This window comes from Lonchura striata, chromosome 1, assembly GCF_050655825.1.
Source record: "Lonchura striata isolate lonStrDom1 chromosome 1, ASM5065582v1, whole genome shotgun sequence".
Taxonomy (NCBI): domain Eukaryota; kingdom Metazoa; phylum Chordata; class Aves; order Passeriformes; family Estrildidae; genus Lonchura; species Lonchura striata.
This window is the reverse complement of record NC_140703.1, coordinates 87,483,985-87,494,978: the sequence shown is the minus strand read 5'-3', so window position 1 is coordinate 87,494,978 and position 10,994 is coordinate 87,483,985.

Below are 10,994 nucleotides of genomic sequence, written 5' to 3'. Positions count from 1 at the left end.
TGCTATTATAAAAACTCACATAATAAAGCTAGTTATGAAAAGAGGAAGAAGACAAAATGTTAATACTTATCACAATATCCATGCATAAATTTCATCATTGTTTCCTCAAGATGTTGCAACAGACACACAGCCTGAAGCAAAAAACATGAGATTTAACTTTGGCTGTTGAAAACTTTGTAAAGATACTTGTAGAAGTAAAAGAAGGGAAAAAAAGTGACTTTTAAATCTCTTTACTGGACATGGAGCACCAACTGGTGTCTAGTTCCAGACAGGCAACAAATAGGGAGGTTTCACAGTGAAGATGAAAGCAAGCTTTGAACATCTTGGCTGGGGCTGGCATGAAGGAATGATCTCCATGTTTCCAGAGAGAGAGCAGGTAGGTGATTGAGCAAGAGGAATCAGAAATAATCTCACCAAAAATAAAAAGAACATGATTATTGTTTGACCTAGAACAAAAAAAAAAAAAAAGGGTAGACACTAGCTGCTGTGGAGGTGGATCTCTATTGTTAAACACGCCCTTGTCAGGAAACTTACTTTATCTTTTAGAATGTCATTCTATGACTGCCCATCAATTTAAAGTAAACATTTTATTCTCCAATCCTGATTTGTGCTAAACCTGATCCTGAGTGACTTGGCTGGCAGCAGATGACTCCTCTGGAGGTCTAATGCAGGCAAACCCAGGGACCAGGAGCCCTAAATAACCACCCAGACCTTTGTGCATTGCTCCAGAACAAGGGTTGATCCTACTGCCATTGAAGTAGAATGGGTCTGGGTAAAAAGATGAAATTGGTGAGCTGGAGAAAGAAGGAATATGTCTTACAAGGACAAACTATGAAGTTCTGTGCTAAGGAGGAAGATGCTTCAACCTAACAGGGAGTTAGTAATGCAACAACAGAATCTCATGGATTTCAAGATTGTCATCTGGTCAAAAGCCTTTTGCATGCTGATTTCTAGAACATTTAAAAACAGAATACCCAAGACAGATTTCTGAGTCTCAAGAACAAGAAAAAAAATCTTTCTATATCTGCAGTAAGAATATAAAAAATAATGTAAACTACCAGCAAACCTCTCCTTCTCTTGAGAATTTTAATAATGGAGAAACTTGATGTTTATATTAGTTCACTTTTACATGTACTTTGGGCCAACAGGCATTGCCTATATGAAGTAAGTAATTGCCAGCTGAGTTAAAATTTTAGTCTGGGGCAGTGTAGTGGGTTGACACTTGGCTGAATTCCAGGCACTCACCAAAGCTGCTCTCTCACTCTCTCCACGGCTGGGCAGAGAAGAGAAAATAAAAGGATCAGGAGTTGAGATAAGGACTGTAGGAGTGTTGGTTGGTAGGACAGTCGGGACAGACAGAGACGAGAGATCTCTTAGGCCAGGTCTTGGAACTTGCAGTTCATTGCAAAGGGCGTGGGTGCAGGGGCCCTGTTTGGAGCTGCCAGCCACAGCTCGGAGCAGGCCCAAAAAACAGACCCAAAAGAGCAAGAGGGCAAGAGAGGCCAGAGAGAGAAGTTCTGTTACAATACAATAAATCTTCTTCTGTGCTGAATATTCTAATTTTCATTAACCAATCTAGTACAAGATACAAATTCTACAGTGTTTACATACAGCCCATAAGAGTTATAACATTACCATACTGTGTTACATTTTGGACCCCTTCTGCCAAGCTAGTAGGGTCTGCTTTGACCCTTGGACCTGTCTGCAAGCAGAAGGTATTGTTTAATCAAAAGGGAATCACCTTCAGCCAGCCATACTATTGTTTTCAGTTGTTCAGTAATGAAGGCTTGGTATCCCAAAGCTTGTTTTCATTTCAATCTCACTTATAGTTTCCATATTCTCAAAATCTTTTGCCAGGCAATCATACTTATAAGGCTTTCCTGTTTCATCTTCCCCAACAAGGACCATGAAAGATCACTCACCAAATACTGTCATGGCAAGAACAACCTCAGCTTGAGGATATTTATTAAATTTATTACTGACAAAATCAGAATAGGATAATGAGAAGTAAAACAAATCTTAAGAACATCTTTCTCCCACCCATCCCTCCTTCCTGGGCTCCATCTCCTCCCCCCAGCAGTGCAGGGAGATGGGAAGTGGAGGTTACAGACAGTTCATCACATGTTGTTTCTTCCACTGCTCAGGGAGAGGAGTCCTTCTCCTGCTCCACTGTGGGCTCCCTCCCACAGGAGACAGCTCTTCAGTAACTTCTCCAATGTGAATCTATCCCACAGACAACAGTTCTCCCTGAACTGCTCCAGTGAGGGTCTGTTCCACACAGTGCAGTCCTTCAGGAACAGCCTGCTCCAGCGTGGGTCCCCCACAGGACTGGTCACAAGTCCTGCCAGGAAACCTCCAGCATGGGCTCCTCTCTTCATAGGTTCACAGGTCCCTGCCAGGACTCTGCTCCAGCATGGGTTTCCTATGGGTTCACAGCCTTCTTTCAGGCATCCTCCTGATCCAGGGTGTGTCTCCTCCATGGGCTGCATGTGGGTCTCTTCATCCCCCATGGATCTGCACGTGCTGCAGGGGCACAACTGCTTCACCAGGGTCTGCACCACAGCCTGCAGAGGAATCCTGGCTCTGGCACATGGAGCACCTCCTTGCCTCCTTCTCCACTGACCTTATGTCTGCAGAGCTGTTCCTCTCACATGTTCTCATTCTGCTCTTTTCTGGTCCCAATTACGTCTGCACAATATTTTTTTTTCCTTTTTAAATGCATTATCAAATAGGCATTACTATCCTTCCTGATGGGCTCAGCCTTGGCCAGTGGTGGGTCCATCCTGGAGCTGGCTGCCATGGGCTCTTCTGGACATGGGGGAAGCTTTCAGCAGCTTCTGAGAGAAGTCATCCCTGTAGACCCTCCCACCAAAACCTGGCCATGCAACCCTAATTTAGTTCATGGTGGAATTTTGTACTTGTCAGCTGCAAAATGCACCACTCTTATTGACAGGGTCAACCTTCACCTGTACTTGTTCATGGGATTCTTGCTGCTCTTCATGTTTAAAGATGACTTTTATCATTGGGATATGTTTATTTCAAAGCATTTGAAGAGATTGGTTTCATGGAGATTAGCATCATTATTGCAATAGTGCTTATTTTACTAATCTCTATTATGCAACTGTTCATTCTTGATTATTAATAAGCATTTCCTTTTGATAGAAACACTTCCACAGCAACCAATTATAGTGCTTTGTGCAAACAGAGGATTATGAATTCCAGTGGGGAATAAACAACAAGTGCAGTGGAATTTTAAAAACAAAGAGCTTGTTTTCATGCAAATGCCTCAGTGCTAAAAAATGGGGAAAATTATATGCTGGAGAAGCAGAAGTTCCTTCCAATTAGAATGTTTTTCAACAATCTCCCCAAAATGCCTAAATTAAGAACTTAGCACTTGCTGGAGCAGTACATCTCATCTGGTATTCTCTCTCCAGCAGCAGCCAATGTCAGAAATGTGTAATCACATTTTCCTGAAAAGACTCACTGGATGTCATAGCTGGTCCAATCTGCCTAATTAGGCAGGACTACAGCCATTTCTAAGCAGAGCTTTTTACTGAGCAGATCCAGCTGAAAGAGGATACCCTGACTTTGTGATTTGTTTCCTGGCTCTAATACCACCTATCTTGGGCAGTGAAGCTGAAGAAAATGGGGTCTCTGCTCTGCAAGTACTTTTGTGTATGATTAATGCTGTACCCTTGATGAGAGTTTTTGTATCTAATGGTAAGCAGAGGACAAGGAATTTGAAGAACCTGGTACACATTTGCTCTTTGCTCTTCAAATGGTGGTCTATCTGTGGGAGGTGAGCTTTGCAGTTTATTTTAAACAGCTGATAATACTTAGGCTTAAACCAGAATACCATATATTACACACATCTAACTATTAAGATTAGAATAAGATACATGACAAAAATATTTTAAAACTGCTTATTTAATTTTGGTTTTATCAAGCAGAAGATTTCCTCTGTGTTCATGGCTTCCATTTACCATTTATAGCTCCACAGTGTGATTTTTTTTTCCGCTAACAAATACAGCCTTGTACCCCTTATCTACCATAAAGATTGCTTCAAATAAAATTTACCTTCTGCCTGTGAAAACAATTCCAAGGGTAAATAGCAATTTGCTAGTGTGTGCTTTAAATAAGCTTTATTTTGTTGATGTCGTATGTGATTATTTGGAAAAGAGATTTTATTCCCTAAGAATTGGCTTGTGCTGTGAGGGAACTTGATCACTTGACAAAAGCAGACATACAGTTACTCATGATAGAAAGAAAAAAAGAGTATAAATGTCTCATGGGCCTGTTTCAAAGACACAGACAGCAAAATCGGAGAGCCTCCATCCTACAAAGGTCAGCCGTGCTCCTGATGCCTGGAGAGCAAACAAACACTTCTCTCCTGAGATGAATTTCCCTCAGTTTCAAAAAACAGGGTGGTGAGGCAAAGCAAGGCTGGCACAGCATATAATGAGTTCTTCTTTGAGTTGGATGTGTGGATTTCCAGTGTGGTGTAAAGAGAATGACTCAAAAAAAAAAAAAAAAAAAAAAAAAAGACCAAAAGCCTTGCTCTGGCAGGAGTTGTATGTTATGGGCTCTATGGGGTGCTTGTACAAGGTACCAGGAGGGATAATCTCTGAGCCAGTCCCACAAGGGCTATGTTACAGAGAGAGATGGCCCTAAGGTGTGGAGGAGGTTGGCAGGGATGTGCCTGGGACCTGGGCAGTGCTGCTGGAGCCCTTTGCCAGGATATGACACAGCCCAGTGCACCCCTGGATGAGCCTGGAAACACAAGCCTGAGGCAGTGCCCAGATGTTGCTGGGCCTCAAAGCACAGGTGAAGGATTGAAAGCAGTACAAGAGTGTGTTCACATGGGGAAGGTACCAAGGCTAAGAGACCCTGAGCTTTTAATGTTTTTGCAGTTGTGACTGGAGAAAAATTCTCATGGGTCCCTTTTATCCCAAGTGCAATATGACTGAAATCAGTGAGAGTGACCTCTTGCTTTGGCTCCCCACAAATAGCAATGTCAGAGCTACCTCTTAACTGCCTGGATTTTATTAACCTTGTCAGTTGTTCTCAGCTATCCAAGGGAATCCAAGGAACTTAAAAAACAGAATAACCACTCTGACTATAAAGTACCTCCATTGTAACCTGCCAGCCCTGTCCTTACAGAGGAAGAGTTGGAATTTCACAGCCACCCATGTCTCATTGAAGAATTCCATTAGCAATAACAGAAATATTGGGGTTTTCACCCAAAAACATCCTCCTGAAAAAGTCCTTTACAAATTCTGTAATTATTCTATTGTATGAGCTCTGATTTTCTCTGTTAGGATGCCTTTGGTTTTCCCACAAGAGAGAACCTGATCCTGCTATCACTGAAGTCAAGGGCATCTTCAGCACAATGGAGCAGATGCAGAGTTGCAGAGGATTCTGTCTGGGTACCCCAGAATTCGGCAGGGCTTGCCTTGGCTGCTGGGGTGCTTTTGCCTTGGTGGAGTTGCTTTAGAGAAATGGTCCCTCGTGTTTCTTCTAGAGCAGCAGTGTCGTGTCTGTGTGCTGTAGTCACAGGGAAGATGTTCCCCAGCCAGCTCACTCCCCAGGCCAGTGTCTGGGGCAGTCACCAGAGCAGCTGCCCCGGATCTCTGCTGAGCATCCCGGGTGCCGGTGCGGGCAGGGCGCGCAGCTCCCTGCAGCACACGGCTGCGGCGCGGGGAGCACAGCAGCAGCACAGCACCAGAAACCAGAAAAAGGAATAGAGACGGGTCACTTGTTTGAGCTCCAAGGAAGTTCTGTTCTCCAGAGGAGCCATGGACAGGTGACAATAGCTGAGGGCAAAAGGCTGCTTTTAAGGAGTGGCAGGAATAAGGGGTGGACACAACCTTTTACCGATACAAAGGCATTAGGTGAGGAGTGCAGGGTAAGGGCTATCCAATAGAAGCCAAGCAAGCCATGCAACCCAATCTTGCTTCGAGGAAGGGATGAAGGACAGGGAACATTCCAGAAGGGAACAAAGGCGATACGAGGAGGCTGACAGGTGGATTGACAGACACTTGGCGGAAAAATCCTGTGGTAAACAACTCAGGACTGAACCATTAGGGAAGTCAAATGGGTACATGGAATGAACCATTACAAACTTATAACAAGGAATATTTAAAACCTACTACAGAAGAACAAACTGTAAAATAACAGACTACCCATGCAGTGTCAGTAAGGTCAGCTCTTGTTGTTCTGGGACATTGGCTGAGAAAACGCCGACTTAGGAGCAAGGCTGGGTCTCGGGCACAGATGCTTTAGTGTGATTTGCAAGCCTGGCACACATCTGCAGGTTGTGCCTTAGCAGCAAGCAGACAGTGTGGCACTAGAATAAAGCCAAGGTTTTTATTTAAATTTTTTTTCTCTTTCTTTTGTTTCCTCCTTCTCCCATGAGTCTTTTAAAATTGGCTACTGCTTTTAAGCTCAAAATGGTTTGTGCTTCTTCACAGGAAGGCATTACACTGTGAATATCTGTAAGTACTGGGCTGACCAAAGCTTTTTTCCACCTCTGCTTACTATTCTGCAGTGGCCCTAGTGGTCCTGGGTCAGGCTCTTCATGAAACTCTCTTACTTATCCTCAAAGTTGAAGTTTTTAACTTTTGTATTCACTCGTTGGGATAAACCTTGACTGCCCTAAAGCTCTGCCACCTCTTGCTATTTCTGGAAGCTCCTGGCGCCTTGGGTGTGGTTCTTGGTTCTGGCTTGAAGAGTGCACTCAGAGGATTAGAAGCCGCGACATTTTCTTCTTCACACTAGTGTTCTTTGGGAGCAGGGAAATATCTCATGTGCCACAATGGACCAGACTCTCAGAAAACCCCTAACAGAATGAGAAGAGGATTCTGTGAGTACAGTTTGACCATCTTTAGCTACACACATAGAGTCTAGTGGACACTGTTGTCTAGTAATGAGTAAATTAGCCACCATCAGCCACAAAGATGCTAAATATGTGCCTTTACTCAGGGCTGTGGAATGGGGGAATATTGTACTGCAAATTGGTTTTTGTTAAGTAGTTGTTTGTATTGGTTTTTAAAAATTTTAATAATTATGCTGCACTCTTAGTGATAATTTGAACTTAAAGTTTAACAGCATGAAAGGGATCTCACATTGGAGCTGGTCAGAAAAGATGAAAATAAAAACAAAGAGTTTGATCTTTTCCCACTGCTGTAGCCTTTTTTTTTCCTGATTTTGCATAGTTCCTGCCCTTCCGCCTCTTGCCAGGGATAAACCTACTGACCTCATCAGCAGATGTATTTTTAGATGTATTGTTTCTAGCTAGAAGGTTGCAACAGAGAGGGCTGTTAACATGTGTTACTTTGAGTTTGTGCTTTTTGTGTTTCAGAATACAAATAACTGCAGCTTTCAGCACCTTTGAAGGGGATGGCCTTGCTGCTCTTTCCTTGCTCTTTTATGGATGCACTTGGCAGATGAAAGTTCTCTCCATCAACGGAATAGTCTTGGGTTTGGTCACTTTTGATCAGTAATGTCTTTAATAGTGTTTATAACATTGCTAAATAAACAGAATGATTACCCTGGATTTGACGCCCTCTAAAACAGAAGGACATGATGTGGAACACAGAAATAGATATTTAGTAATTAGTACTTATGCAGCATCACAGAGACACTAATGGTCAGAGCACACACCAACACTGCTCACCTGACTCATGGTTTACCTGTACATTTTCTTACTTGAGTGATAATGTTATGAGATGTGTCTGGAAAGCTGTGACACCAACTCCTTCATGGATCTCATTCTTCAAAACAAAATTAATTTTGAGTTACATTTGTAAAGGAAAAAATAAAATGGGAAGAAGCTTTTATAGAGAGCCTGTTTCATGAATACTCTTCTGCAACCTGGTAGGACAGAGCTCTGATTGTCATCTCTATACCACTCCCTCCCATGGTCTGCTGGCTTTGTTGACCATAAAAGTGTGCTCCTAATTTCCTAATTTCAATAGTAAAACAGAGCATTTTTGTCGAGTAGGGACCAATTAAAAATAATGAGGGACAGCCCTCAAATATTTCAATTAAATGACAAATGAAAAAATATGCTAACTGATGGTTATGTTGACACATGTGGCCAAACACCTCCCTCTCTTCCTCTTTGGGGCACAATCCCCCAGTGCTGAGTGACCCCATCATCCATGTTCCAGATGAGTAAAGCAAGGAGAATACAACTGCTTTTGGGCTGTGCAGTTGGACATGCCTTTCCCAAGGTGTGCAAGGCTTAAAGGCAAGGGGATGGAGGATGTCTCAGCAGATGCAGTGCTACCTCCTGCCTCCTGTCCCTAGCCCTGGGTGCATCCCACCACTATCTCTGTGGGAAACAACCTGCTCCTGGGGCACAGTGTGGGTGAAATTGTGTCTGTATCAAGAAGAGAGGCTTGTCCTACACATCTGGCCCAAGTACCAGAACCAAGTACTTAAAAGAGAGGGAGGAAGCTCTCTGGGCCACCTCTGCCATGAAAAGGATGACCTGTGGTCTGGCCAGTGAGGACAATCATGGAGACACTGGGAAAAGCAGCATCATTTTCCATGCAACTTCACCTCCTTCTTATCGCCTCTGTGGAAAGAATTCCATTGGCAAAGCTGCAGATGGTGTTATATATAGCCCAAACACTTACTGCCTCTACCTATAAGGATACCTATTGTGTAGCAAAGAAAAACAGTGGAAGATAATTAATCCTGGAGGCCCACTCCTCTCACAAAAAAATCAATAAAGACTTTTCCTTGCTACGTTTCCAGGTAAGAGAAGACAGGACAATTTTTATTACAACTGACAGTTCCCTTCCCTGGAGCAGAAAGGTTTTCCCTTACATCCAGCAGAGAGAATAGTGTTTTGCACCTGCCAGATGCCGTTGCCATGGCAATTGAACTTCCCACTTACATTGGAGAAGCAAAGCCCCAGGAGTAGGTACAGAGCAAACACAGCAGAGAGGGTGCTCTGATGGGGGCTTCCAGGTGGCCCAGGACTTTGCCTCCCCATTTCCCCATTCAATAGATGTGTAATTTATATTTTTAAACAATTTGGAAGGAGCTTCAATTGAGCAAATGATGCTGGCTGGGAATTTTCTTGCCAGCAGATTGTGTTTGGGCTGCTTGCCTGTGGCTGTGGATGCACCAGTCTGCAGGAGCTGAGCATGCCTTCAGGGCTCTGCCAGCCCAGGCTGCCCTGACACCTTGCACCCCCCTGGGCCTGACCCCTCCTGTGCCCAGACATACGGGTCATGGTTAGCTGGAGGCTTTTTAAAGCACTTTGTTATTTCCCTGAATTCCTTCACCGGGGCCTAAATATCCACAAGGTGCCCTTGCAGGTGGCCCAAATCCACTCCAAAGTCCACAGGGGCCACAAGACTGTCAGCAGGCAATTTATTCTCAACACCTCATTTCCCAAATGTCCCAAGCAAATACACATTTTGGCTGAGGATTTCCACACCAAACTTCATTCCTGAAGAACTTTCCATTGTTCAAAATTCATTCAATTAATTATCAAGTTAGGGAGTGTGTGGTGCAATGAGCACCCAGAGCTCCTTCTTGGCTCAACTGCTGCTTTGTTTTGAGAGCACCACACATGAGGATATGACACATTGACCTTAATCATTGGTTGGAGACCTATCCTGTCAGGCATTGCATACACCACGAGAGACTTGGCCTTGAGAGAAATCCCTGTTTATCACTGTACTTCTGGCAAAAAGAGAGGGTTATAATATGGTGAGAGGTGCAGCTGACAACTGCAGAGTGCTGTGCACTCACTGGAGGAAAGAAACTTAAATTGCACAGGCCTATTCTTTTTAAAGATAATTTTCTATGGAAAATAAACCCCAAAGCTCAAAGAAATGTTACAGGTGATACATTTCATTAGGAGAAATGACTGACTGAATTAAATACTAATCAAGCAAGCTCTGAAGCAGCATGCTACAACTGTTAGCCTCTAGGACCTTGAAGAATTTGCTTTCTTACAATTTCTACTTGAAAAAAAAACAAACCAAAATGGATGATGGAAAAAGACTTCTGCTTTAAACTACATACTCTTAACTCTGTTAACCTCTAGTTACCTTGGCTGAGAATTGTGCCAGTCTCTAAATCTCACTTAACATATTCATTTAACCTACTGAATGCTCATATTCAGGTTCCTTCTCTAGTTGGTGAAGAACCAGTCATTGCTCTTGAGGTAGAGATCCAGCCCTAATCTGATGAACCTGACAAGTGCCTGCTCCCCTCCCTGTATCCCAGGTGGAGCTGGTGCCACAAATGGGAGTGGGCACCATCTGCACTGACCATTTCTAAGCTTAGGTGACAGGTCTCACTGTCCAGGTCAGCAGAGAAGCAGCATTGCAGACAGGCAAGAAAGGCCAAATTCCAGCTACACTCACTGTGTTTCCTTGGAGGAAGTTGTGCTTGAATCTTTGTGGTAGTACAGCATGAGATAAACTAGAGGAGTAAGTAGGGACAGAGGATACTGAGCTCTGACTACCCCAGCGAGCTGTCCCAGCTCCCCATTAACACAGGAGAAAGCATTTCTTTGTTCTTTTCCTGCTTGTTGGTCCTGTCTAATAACAGAGTACTTCATGGAACACTCTGTTTCTCTGGGTGTCCACAACAAAATTCCTCTAGTCTCTCAAGGAGACTGTCACAGAGCAAATAATGAACTGATCTATCTGGGTAATTACAACAAAAACAATCACTTGAATGGCAGGAAGAAGGTAATGTACAGTGGCTGAAGGAAGGGGCTTCCCTTCTTATCCTTAGCTCTGTGTTTCAATCAGTCAGGCCACTCAGCTTTGATTTATGTCCCAGAAATGCCACAGGAGCAGGGCTGAAGCAGAGGTTAGTCTTAAAAAAAGGATCAGTGAAGAGTTTGGGTGGGGCTCATGTGGCTTCTACTTGTGAACTTTTGGTGCCTTGGCATCAGCACATGCAGCAGGTGAGGATGGACAGCTGGACTTTTGCACCAGGGCATATTGAAGGGGTCAGAC